This window comes from Akebia trifoliata, chromosome 8 (genome assembly GCF_017979445.1).
Source record: "Akebia trifoliata isolate Shusen 1 chromosome 8, ASM1797944v1, whole genome shotgun sequence".
NCBI lineage: Eukaryota > Viridiplantae > Streptophyta > Magnoliopsida > Ranunculales > Lardizabalaceae > Akebia > Akebia trifoliata.
The window spans coordinates 30,512,100-30,522,780 of record NC_141382.1 but is presented as its reverse complement, the minus strand read 5'-3'; the positions used below and the strand labels follow the sequence as shown (position 1 = coordinate 30,522,780).

At 38.1% G+C, this 10,681-nt stretch overlaps 1 long non-coding RNA gene across 2 annotated transcripts; it reads left to right on the top strand.

Moving 5' to 3' along the window:
- Nucleotides 1–1,588: 1,588 nt before the first annotated feature.
- On the top strand, nucleotides 1,589–3,647 carry LOC147396501 (uncharacterized). 2 transcript variants are annotated; one of them, XR_015180857.1, is made up of 3 exons: nucleotides 1,589–2,191; nucleotides 3,138–3,232; nucleotides 3,302–3,647. It is a non-coding gene; the product is annotated as an uncharacterized LOC147396501 (long non-coding RNA). The 2 variants fall into 2 exon arrangements; XR_015180858.1 differs by having other exon boundaries at nucleotides 1,589–2,219.
- Nucleotides 3,648–10,681: the final 7,034 nt, after the last annotated feature.

Sequence of the window (10,681 nt, the reverse complement as noted above, 5' to 3'; positions counted from 1 at the left end):
CTTTTTAGAGATTCTATGGTAAGGGAGTTCAGTTGAGGGACAAGTAAGGTGTTAGGCACTTTGTCCCCTCCACCCCCCCAAATCCTAAGATGATTATGATTACCAATTGTTGATTAAAATTGAAATTTGAAACTCATTTTTTGGATTTTGAAAATAGAGGAAATTATAGAGTTAAGGAAATTGACTATAGTTTTGTTTTAGAAAATGAGCAAAATTAAGACAATTAGCAAGTCCCTACTAGAAGTAGGGGCTTGTTGGATTTTTTGTGAGCTTGAGACTTTGATGGAAATCCACATGGATTTCATCATTTGGAGTTTCAAAGTTTAAAAACTAGCTTATGTGCTCCTTTGGGAGACTTTGTTTATTGATTTAACCCTTTGGTGAGATTCATAACTTGAACTACACCATGTAGTAATCAAGACTACATGCATGAGATTTTGTTCATTTTTAAACTGTTTTTGTTGACTCCAAAGGTCAGACATAGATTCACAAGAACCTACACCCACACTTCTAGTCTTCGTATAAGTGGCCATGCGCAAAGTGTATGCATGTGATGGACTTATCAAGAGAAGATTACCTCTAACGAGAGTTTACCTTCAAAAGAAGCAAGATAAAAAATAATTATTCTAGAATTGAAATTATAAGGAATTAAAAGCATCTATGCTATAGAAATTAAATTTCATTAGAGTAAACAAAAGTAAATAACCTAACATAATGCTCTTAAGGAGCTTATTGAGGACTTATTGGGGGATATTACCTCAAAGAAGGATTACTCTCTGTCCCCAAGCCACTAGCTAGAAAATTAAAGGAAGTTACATTATTAAAGTTGAAAGCTTGTTAATAAATAATAAAAAATGCTTGAAAGTTAAAAAGGGGTAGTAAGAATAGGGAGATTAGATGGGGAAAATGGAGGGTTTAACCCCACCTTGGTCTTCTTATTCTCTTTCTTCTTCTTTTTATTCTTCTTCGGTTTTTCTTCTATGGATTTTGAGATAGGTTTGAGAGAATGGGAAGGTTTAAAGAGGTTTGAGAGACATTTAGGCATAATCTTGAATTAGAAAATGAGCTCTTCCATTTTCTTTGGAAGGGTCTCTTATTTATAGGATTTTGGGAAACCCTCGGGATAACTTGATCCTAAATCTTCAAGTTCCCAATAATTTCACTAAAACCTTCATGAAAAATCACAATTACTCTTCCCCTCTTTGGCTTTGATGGTCTCTTACTCACCTATGGGTCTCAACAATCATGACCATCAATGGGTTAGATGATAAAAGCTAAAAAGTTCTAAAGAATTCTTGGTGGAAGTTAGAATAGTCCTAAGACCTTGACCTTGAAATGGTATGTAATTATGTAGTTGGTTTTTGGACTTTTTAGACATTTAGCCTAACTAACTTTCTAATAACCTAGGGATATTCTAGTCCTTGTGCACAAGTTCTAGAGAATTCTCTAGGGTGGATAGAATGGTCATGATCCTTGAAAGATGGTCAAATTATCTTGAATAAAAGGAATTTTAGTAGAATTGGTGGTAGGATTAATGGGCACAAGAGTAAATCATCAAGCTAAAAATAATGTGATTAGGTAGGTAATAACACTCATGTGGGGACCAATACTTGACCAAAGGTCCTTATTAGAAGAAGTTGGTGAATTACTTGAAAAACAAGGTGAAGGAATTACTTAGAGAACTAATGCAAGGATGAAAGGGCAAAATGGTGTGGTATCTTGAGGGAAAAGTCATTAAGGAGAGGGATTAGGGAGGTCATCTTTCCTAATAAAATTCAAGCACACATAGGTCTTAACTGTCCAATAGAATTGGTTGAACCTAAGGTTCTACCATACCAAAATAGCCTTTGGTGTGGGTGAGGTCATTTCAAGATTAAATATGGCCTTGCCGAAGGTAAGGTTTGAGCAGGTTTAAAATTTCCTTTGAAAATGGCCTTCGGGCCATCTAACTTCTTGAAAGATGGATTTTAAATTTTTTGAAAAATTCCTTGGGTCAAGCCTATTTTTGGAAGGTTTTTAACTCATGGGCTCAGGCTAGGTAAAAATGGGGTGTCTCAGTTGGTACTTGATATGTATAAGAAGCAGCTACAAGGACTAAGCACAAAGAACCTGTTTCAAGCTCGACTTTCATGCATCTCTTAGAGAAGGATCTGGTCGTGCACCTTGAGTCAAAGCTTTTGAGAATTTCAAGGTAAACCTTTGGAAGGTCCCCAACTGAGGTAGATTTCAATACTCTATCCTCTTGTAAGTTCTTTAAATTCTTCAAGTTTTTTTCTTGCATGATTAAGGAGATTGATTGTAGAAAACCCATTTTTATTTTATTGATTATTTTCTTCTTGTAAACTATCTAGGATGAGATTTTAGTTTTACCAGAATCAATTTCAAGAAACTGCTCATAAAGCCTGAATCGCTCTGATCGATACTTTGTTATCTTGGAAATGCATTTATGACTAAGTAACGTAGCTAATAACACACTGATCTCAGTCCTTTTCTTTATAATATAATATATTGCTTTTACTTCCCCATAGAAACCACAAAACTTGCTTGAGAAACAAATTGAAGGTCTCCGTTTCCCATAGCTGTGATCAATGCTACCTAGATGAATTACCAAGTCAGATGGCATTACAGGAGCTGAAGAACAAATATGTGGGGAAACTAAATGTTTTCAGATTAAGGCCCCACACTGCTATAAAATTTTCATGAAAAATGTTAACATACTTCATTCATCGATCTATTCTTTTCCATGATGTGAATTTAAGGTTTTTTACCTTATGAAAATAATACGGATTATTAGCAAGTACGTCTTTTTCTAAATCTGTGATCCATAATCACCATTTCACTTGGATTTTCAAAAAAAATAAAAATAAATTATCATTTGGAATACAACTCCCAAAATACAGTTACTATTTGTAGCTCATGCCCAACATGGTGAAGGCCAATGCTGAAGTAGATGCATGGGCCAATTGACCTCTATGTATCATCGTCATTTGCTTCCATTGCCATGTAATATTGAGAATGCAGGTTGTAATCATCAATAAATTTTGTTTTTCCCCCTATATAAATAGTGGATCTAAATTATTGTACATAGTCAATTTGCATGTCGAAGAGCTTACAATTTCTTGCTCTCTGTGTTGAAGGGCCCTATCGAATAAATTTGCAGTATCCTTGGTTCTCTATATTGCAGTTCAGCCCAGGATCCTTTCATCTCTGTCTGTCACATTTGGTTCCTGAGGTATGCAATCTCATAAACCAACCAATGCCACCTTTGACTGTGTTTACTCTCATAATCTTTTGTTGACAGGTTTTCCATTTGTTGTCATGGTTAGCAGAATCATGTCATTAAAGTCATATAACTTCAAAAATTAGTCCAATTGCTTTTGAGTGGTTGTGCCCATTACAAGCGGATTTTTGCACAGTTCAATTGACATGAGCTGTTGAACTGCAGCTATGTGAGCGCACGACTCAATTTTGTATAGCAATAATGCTAAGTGTATATGGGTGATAGTCATTGTAATTTGTACTTATTTTCAGCAATCAAGTATGTTTCTCCCTCACCTTAATCGATTTACTTCTGTAATTATCAATCAAAATTGATGATTCTGATCGGAAATAAACTCATTATGGGTTTGGATCTTAAAAGTCCTCATAATCATCAGTGAGACAAAATGGTGCTTTCATTGTGTAATGTAGTTTTGGTTTAGGATCGTTGATCAAAATATTCATCAACGAAAAAGTTAATTTATTTCATTTTTAATCCAATTTTCTTTCTAGAACCGATAAGAAAAGCCCAAGCTGATCCATGTTGAGAGAGATGAACTTGGACAGTTCGCATGTAATTTATATTCCATCTCCTTTTATATCAATGGCACTAGGTACAAGAACAATATAGGATTTCTAGAGAAGTACAGTATGATTTTTTAGGTAGAAAAATCAAGGGCTTATAAAAGATATTGAAGATGGCTTTCCAAAACCTCATCTTCTTACTTCAAAAAAAAGAACACTCTTCATTATATCCCCAAAATCAGCCATCTGTAACTTTAGAGTAATGTTTTTTACCTTCATTTTTACTCTTGAATGGCTTTCCTCATAAGCCTTCAAACATCATAAACAAAATAGGATTTTTAGAACATGATGTTTTGGGTAGAAACTTAAGGGTTTCTACAAGACATTGAAGATGGTGGGTTTAAGATGAGATAAATGGGTTAAAAAATAATTTACCCTAGAGATTAATAACTGAAGATGAAAAAAATTTAGGGTGAATTTTTCAAACTTAAGATTTTATCTTTTTCAACCTCCAGACATCAAGAAAAGGATAGGATTTTTGGAGAAAGAAAAGGTTGAGTTTTGGAGTTGAAAAATCAAGCATATTGAACATGTTGGATTGAAGATAAGGTTAAACACAATTTATCCTACAAGTTAATAACTTTATTATGGAGATTATTGACGAACCATCGTTTGTAGTACGAGCTCAATATTGTCAAAGAAAGATATCAAAATTATCAACCATCATTAACACTTAGTCCTCACTAACAAAATATCATGGCTTCGCCCCTATACACCCTAGGTACTCTATGCATGTATGTATTAATCCAACAAGAATTTGATCAATGATCTAAACTTTTTCTAAGAAATAAGAAATTAGTCGAATCAGTTTGGTCGATATGTGAGGATTCACAAGTGCACTGACAAAAGTTGGGTTAGTTTGATGGAGTGGAAGGAAAGTTGGAGTCAGGAAGGTCTGAGAGTGGTGTCTCAAGGTTTCAAGAGCTTCTGGGGCAAGAGGGGAGGTCCAAAGGGCAGCGAGGGAACCGGGATGGGGAAGGAAGGGGTTTGGAATGAAGATGGAGGCAGGTAGTGGTCTATGAGGTCGATCTTCTGACGGTTGAGTGGTCAGTCTTAAGCAAAGCCCTGAGAGCGAGACTAAAAGGACTTGTCCTCCATGGGTTCTAATATATGATTGGGTTTGTGTCAATATTAACATATCAATAAATATAATGGCTACTCTTGAACTGGATATTTTGAACTTGTTTTGTGATACTTTCTTATAATTACAACTCCAGTGTTTGGTTGCCTGTGAGAATTTACTCTGGAGCTATATAGAAATCAGACTTGGATGATAATCATTATCATCTTTGTTGCATCATAATAGGTAGAGAGTTGTCAGTCCTTAAAAAATGAGAGTTGTCAGCTGTCACCCCCTAATTCTCTGCTTCAAATGGTCGATGGGAGTTTTATTAAGATTTCAATTGTTGAGATTTAGTTTTGTTTATTTTAAGATGGTGTAGAGGTGATCTTGAGTTACTTCTGACAACTCAGCTTCATCGTTCTGTTGAATACTCCCTGCTCCTCATGTCAAGTGACGGTACCGATGTGGTACCTACCAAAATTCCCCGACAATTAAGTTAGCTCTCTAGAAAAACAGTAATAAGCTCTCAATCTCTTCGAAAGGACCCCCTTCACTATTAACTTCCTCTCCTATTTATAGAGTACCTAGAGATCTTCTTATAATGGAAGTCTCGTTATGATCCTTGATCTTCAAGGATCTTCATATGGGAATCCCTTACTATTCGGGGAAGTTACCTGATCTGGAATGAGTCCATACTATTCACATTATTATCCTTCGAGATTCCTAGGATCTTCCCTGAAATCAGGAGGTTTGACTAGCTTTGGTGTTGATGCGTAACCCTTCCCTGCTCTGCTTACTATGCAGAGCAGAGGTTAGATGTTTTTCCTTTCCTTCCATTTGGGCTGGCTGCCTTAGATATTACACTGAGCAGAGTAAAGCCACTATGCTGAATGTTTCTGCTCTGTTTATATATGGACACGTGTAGGGTCCAGATGCTTTACAGCTTTTACCCATTAAAGTTACCCCCTCGAGATGGCGTTAACATCAATCGTCATCTCGTGAAACGGTATCTCTTCCGAATAGATTTCATTGAATGGCATGCACGCTTAAAGCCTCATCATTGTGCCGTCTTATCTCATCAATGAATTGTCATTTTGAATTTCAAACAATGCAATCGTTTGAGAACCACCCTACCTTGCGTTGCCACATGTCCCACTAGGTCATTTGCTGCTATTAATAACCCTTGCCTATAAATAGAGGGACTTGGGGATTCGGCTGATCTTTATCTCCTTTCTCTTCCTTGTTGCATTAGAGCTCCTGAAGAAAAAAAGTCCTAAATCTCTGCAACTTTCTTCCCTAACTTCTTTGAGGTAAACCCCTCTTCTTCTTTTTATTTCTTTTTCTAAATGACAATGTGATACTGTAGCTACTCTTTATAAAGCCTATTTCATCTCCAGAGATGTCAAAATTAGGCTTTGTGCATACTTCATAGAACGTCGTGCTAGGAAGATTGTAGTTTACTCAGGCCAAATCATTGCTGGCCTGCATTTTCCAACCGAATCAATAGGACCCTAGGCCAAATGTCTGATAATTTTTACAGGCTTGTGGCTGTTGTGGAGAAAATGGGTGTCACCCCGAATGTCTTCCTGTCCAAGTACAATCTTAAGGCCATCTCTCATTGTACTAGGTATTATTTCATGTCTTCTAAGCCTGGAGGCCAGGCCTGTAAGGAATTCAACCCGAAATTCCAAACCTGTGAGAAACAAGAAATAGAGGAAAAACACACACGTCGAAAAAGAAAACAATCACACGCACAAGACAGTATTTACGTGGTTCGGCAATTTGCCTACGTCCACGAAGTTGTAGAGATTTCACTATTTCGAGAAGAATTACAAAAGTGCGGCTCTAGTCTCAAAGACGACAACCAAAACCTTAAAAAAACCCTAATCACCAAAAACGGCTTTTATATACTGCGCACAAGATACACAATGGGTTACAAAACAGGCCCCAAAAAAAATTTTCCGGGGGCGTTGCCCCTGGGCCCCCAGGAGGCTTATCCATAAGTGCTCCGGCTTGGGCCTATCGGCCCAAGCCTCCACTCCATGGATTAAGCCTCAGAAAATATCCCATCAAAATACCACACAAACATTATTCGGGTCAGGTCGGGTCGTCAACCGGATCAAAATATAACTAGGCTCCACAAAGCCCAACAAATCTCCCACTTGGAGACTAGTTCAACCACCAACATCAACTGCAATCTTCCAAAACACAATCCCTCATCCCTACAACTCATCCTCCTGTCCTCAAGCTAGAAGACCAACTGAAGCTGCACACAGCTTCAGCTTCTCAATAGTGACACCCTCAATCAACATGTCTGCCGGGTTTTTAGATCCACAAATCTTCTCGAGTATAATCAACTTATCTTCAACAAGGTACCGGATAAAGTGGTATTTTGTTTGTATATGTTTCGACTTTGAATGAAAAGCCAAATTTTTAGCAAGAAAAATTGCACTCTGACTGTCACTGTGTAGAATACCCATCTCCTGTTTCTTGTCCAATTCATCTAAGAAACCATGTAGCCAAATCATCTCCTTCCCAGCTTCAGTTGCTGTAACATACTCAGCTTCTGTAGTAGACAAAGTAACAATCTTTTGTAAATTTGAAGCCCAGGATATAGCTGTACCACCCAGAGTAAATACAAACCCTGCAGTACTCTTTCTGCTATCAACATCACCAGCAAAATCAGCATCTACATAACCCTGCAGTTTCAAACTTGCACCTGTGAAGCAAAGACATGTATCTGATGAACCCCTAAGGTATCTCAGAATCCACTTGACTGCCTCCCAATGCTGTTTTCCAGGTCTACTCATGAATCTGCTCACAACTCCCACTGCATGTGCGATGTCTGGTCTTGTACACACCATAGCATACATCAAGCTGCCAATAGCTGAGGCATAAGGCACCTTGCTCATTTGACCCCTTTCTTCTTCTGTCTTCGGTGATTGTTCTTTGCTTAGCTTGAAATGACTGCCCAAAGGTGTGCTCACTGGTTTAGCTTCATTCATGTTAAATCTGCTAAGAATTTTCTTCACATACTCTGACTGTGAAAGCTTCAATGTACCATTAGCCTTGTCTCTAATGATTCTCATACCAAGGATTTGCTTTGCAGCTCCCAAATCCTTCATTGCAAATTGTTTTGACAATTCCTTTTTCAGATTATTAATCTCTTTAATGCTAGACCCTGCAATAAGCATATCATCCACATACAACAGTAAAATGATGTAAGAATTGTCAAAAGACTTAACATAGCAACAGTGATCAGCTTCACATCTCTTGAACCCAATTCTATGCATGAAGCTGTCAAATTTCTTGTACCACTGTCTAGGAGCTTGTTTTAGGCCATACAAGCTCTTTCTCAATTTGCATACTAGATTCTCTTGTCCCTGAACAGTAAACCCTTCTGGCTGAATCATATAAATGTCTTCCTCCAAGTCACCATGAAGGAATGCCGTCTTCACATCTAACTGCTCAAGATGTAAGTTTTCTGCAGCCACCATTCCCAGCACCAATCTAATTGTTGACATCTTCACAACTGGAGAAAATATTTCTGTGTAGTCAATGCCCTCTTTCTGCTGGAACCCTTTAACAACTAATCTGGCCTTGTAACGTTTGCTACCATCATGCTCATTCTTTATTCTGTATACCCACTTGTTGTGCAAAGCCTTCTTTCCTACTGGCAATTTTGTCAGTTCCCATGTCTGATTCTCCAACAAGGAATCCATCTCATCCTTCATGGCTAACTCCCATTTGCTTGAATTCTCATCTTACAAGGCTTCATCATAACATTCTGGCTCACCACCATCAGTCAGCAAGAGATAATTTAGAGCGGGTGAATAACGTTGTGGAGGTCTAGTGGTCCTGGAAGATCTGCGAACTTCAACTACAGGTGTACTCTGATCTACCTGTGAATCTACATTCTCCTTATCTTCTCCACCCATTTTTCGAATAGTACTTTCAGTCAATTCATCTAAGTTGACAAACTCAGATTTATTATGATCTATCTCTGTAACATCTGGCACTACATTTGACCTGTCCTTATACATAACCTGTTCATTAAATATCACATTTCTACTTCTGATGATTTTCCTGTTTTGTTCATCCCAAAACCTATAGCCAAATTTCTCATCACCATAGCCAATGAAAAAACATATTTTTGATTTTGCATCAAGTTTACTACGAGCATCAGAATCAATATGAATATAAGAAACACAACCAAAAACTTTTAAATGGGAAAATTTCACCTCTTTTCCGCTCCAAACCTCCTCAGGAAGTTTGAATTCCATGGGAACTGATGGTCCTCGGTTTATCAGATAAGCTGCAGTGCTAACAGCATCAGCCCAGAAAGTTTTTGGTAGTCCAGCATGCAACCTCATACTCCTAGCACGCTCATTGAGAGTTCTGTTCATGCGCTCAGCCACACCATTCTGTTGTGGTGTCCTAGGAATGGTCTTTTCCATCCTAATTCCCTGTGCAGCACAGTACTCACTGAATCCTCCATCTATGTACTCTCCTCCATTATCTGATCTCAAACATTTTAGTTTCAAGCCTGTTTCTGTCTCAACCATAGCCTTCCACTTCTTAAAAATTTCAAATACATCAGATTTATTTTTCAGAAAATAAACCCATACCTTTCTGCTTGAGTCATCAATGAAGGTGATGTAGTACCTTGAACCTCCAAGGGATGCGACCGGAGAAGGCCCCCACAAATCAGTGTGTACTAACTCCAATTTTTCAGCCTTCGGTGTTCTGCTAGTTTTCAAAAAACTCACCCTTTTCTGCTTTCCTAAAATGCAGCTTTCACACATGTCAAAGTCAATGGACTTTAATTCTGGTAGCTTTCCTCTTGACAACAGCATCTTCATCCCTTTCTCACTCATGTGCCCAAGCCTGCGATGCCACAGGTTTGTGTCAGTACTTGCTTAAGCAATTGCAACTGTATCTCTTGGACTTGAGGTCATATATAAAGTGCCAGTCTTCTTTCCACGAGCTAATACTCTAGCTCCCTTTGTAACCTTCCAAGTACCACCAACAAATAGTATTGCATGCCCTTCATCATCAAGTTGTCCAACAGAGATCAGATTCCTCCTTAAGTCAGGAATATGTCGAACCTTCTCCAGTAGCCAAACAGACCCATTGGGCAACAGTATTCGGACGTCTCCCATACCCACAACATCCAAGGCTGAACCATCAGCCAAATACACCTTACCAAAATCACCTGCAACATAATTTTGTATGATTTCTCGGTGTGGAGTGGTATGAAACGAAGCTCCTGAGTCCAAAACCCAATCATCAAGTGGACTGTCTACTGCAAGAAGTAATGCATCCTGTACCTCTTCTGTTACAGCATTAGCAGAATCATCTTCATTCTTCTTCTTAGGACTTTTGCATTGCCTCTTAAAGTGACCTGTTTTCCCACAATTCCAGCATTGTACTTGTTGGCCTGATCTAGATTTACTTCGGTTCCGATTAAAATTTCTGGATTTTGATCTGCCCCGATTTGAATTTCTATCATTTCCTCTGCCTCTTGTCTCAAGGTTTAGGGCAGAACCAGATCCTGAGGTTTCGCCTGCATCTCTTCTGCGAATCTCTTCAGCCAAAATTAAATCTCGTATGTCATTGTACTTCAACTTTTCTTTTCCTGTAGAATTGCTCACTGCCATCCTCATTGCCTCCCAACTGTTTGGTAAAGAAGCCAAAACGATCAGTGCACGGATCTCATCATCAAAATCAATTTCTACAGACGACAATTGATTTGTGATAGTGTTAAATTCATTC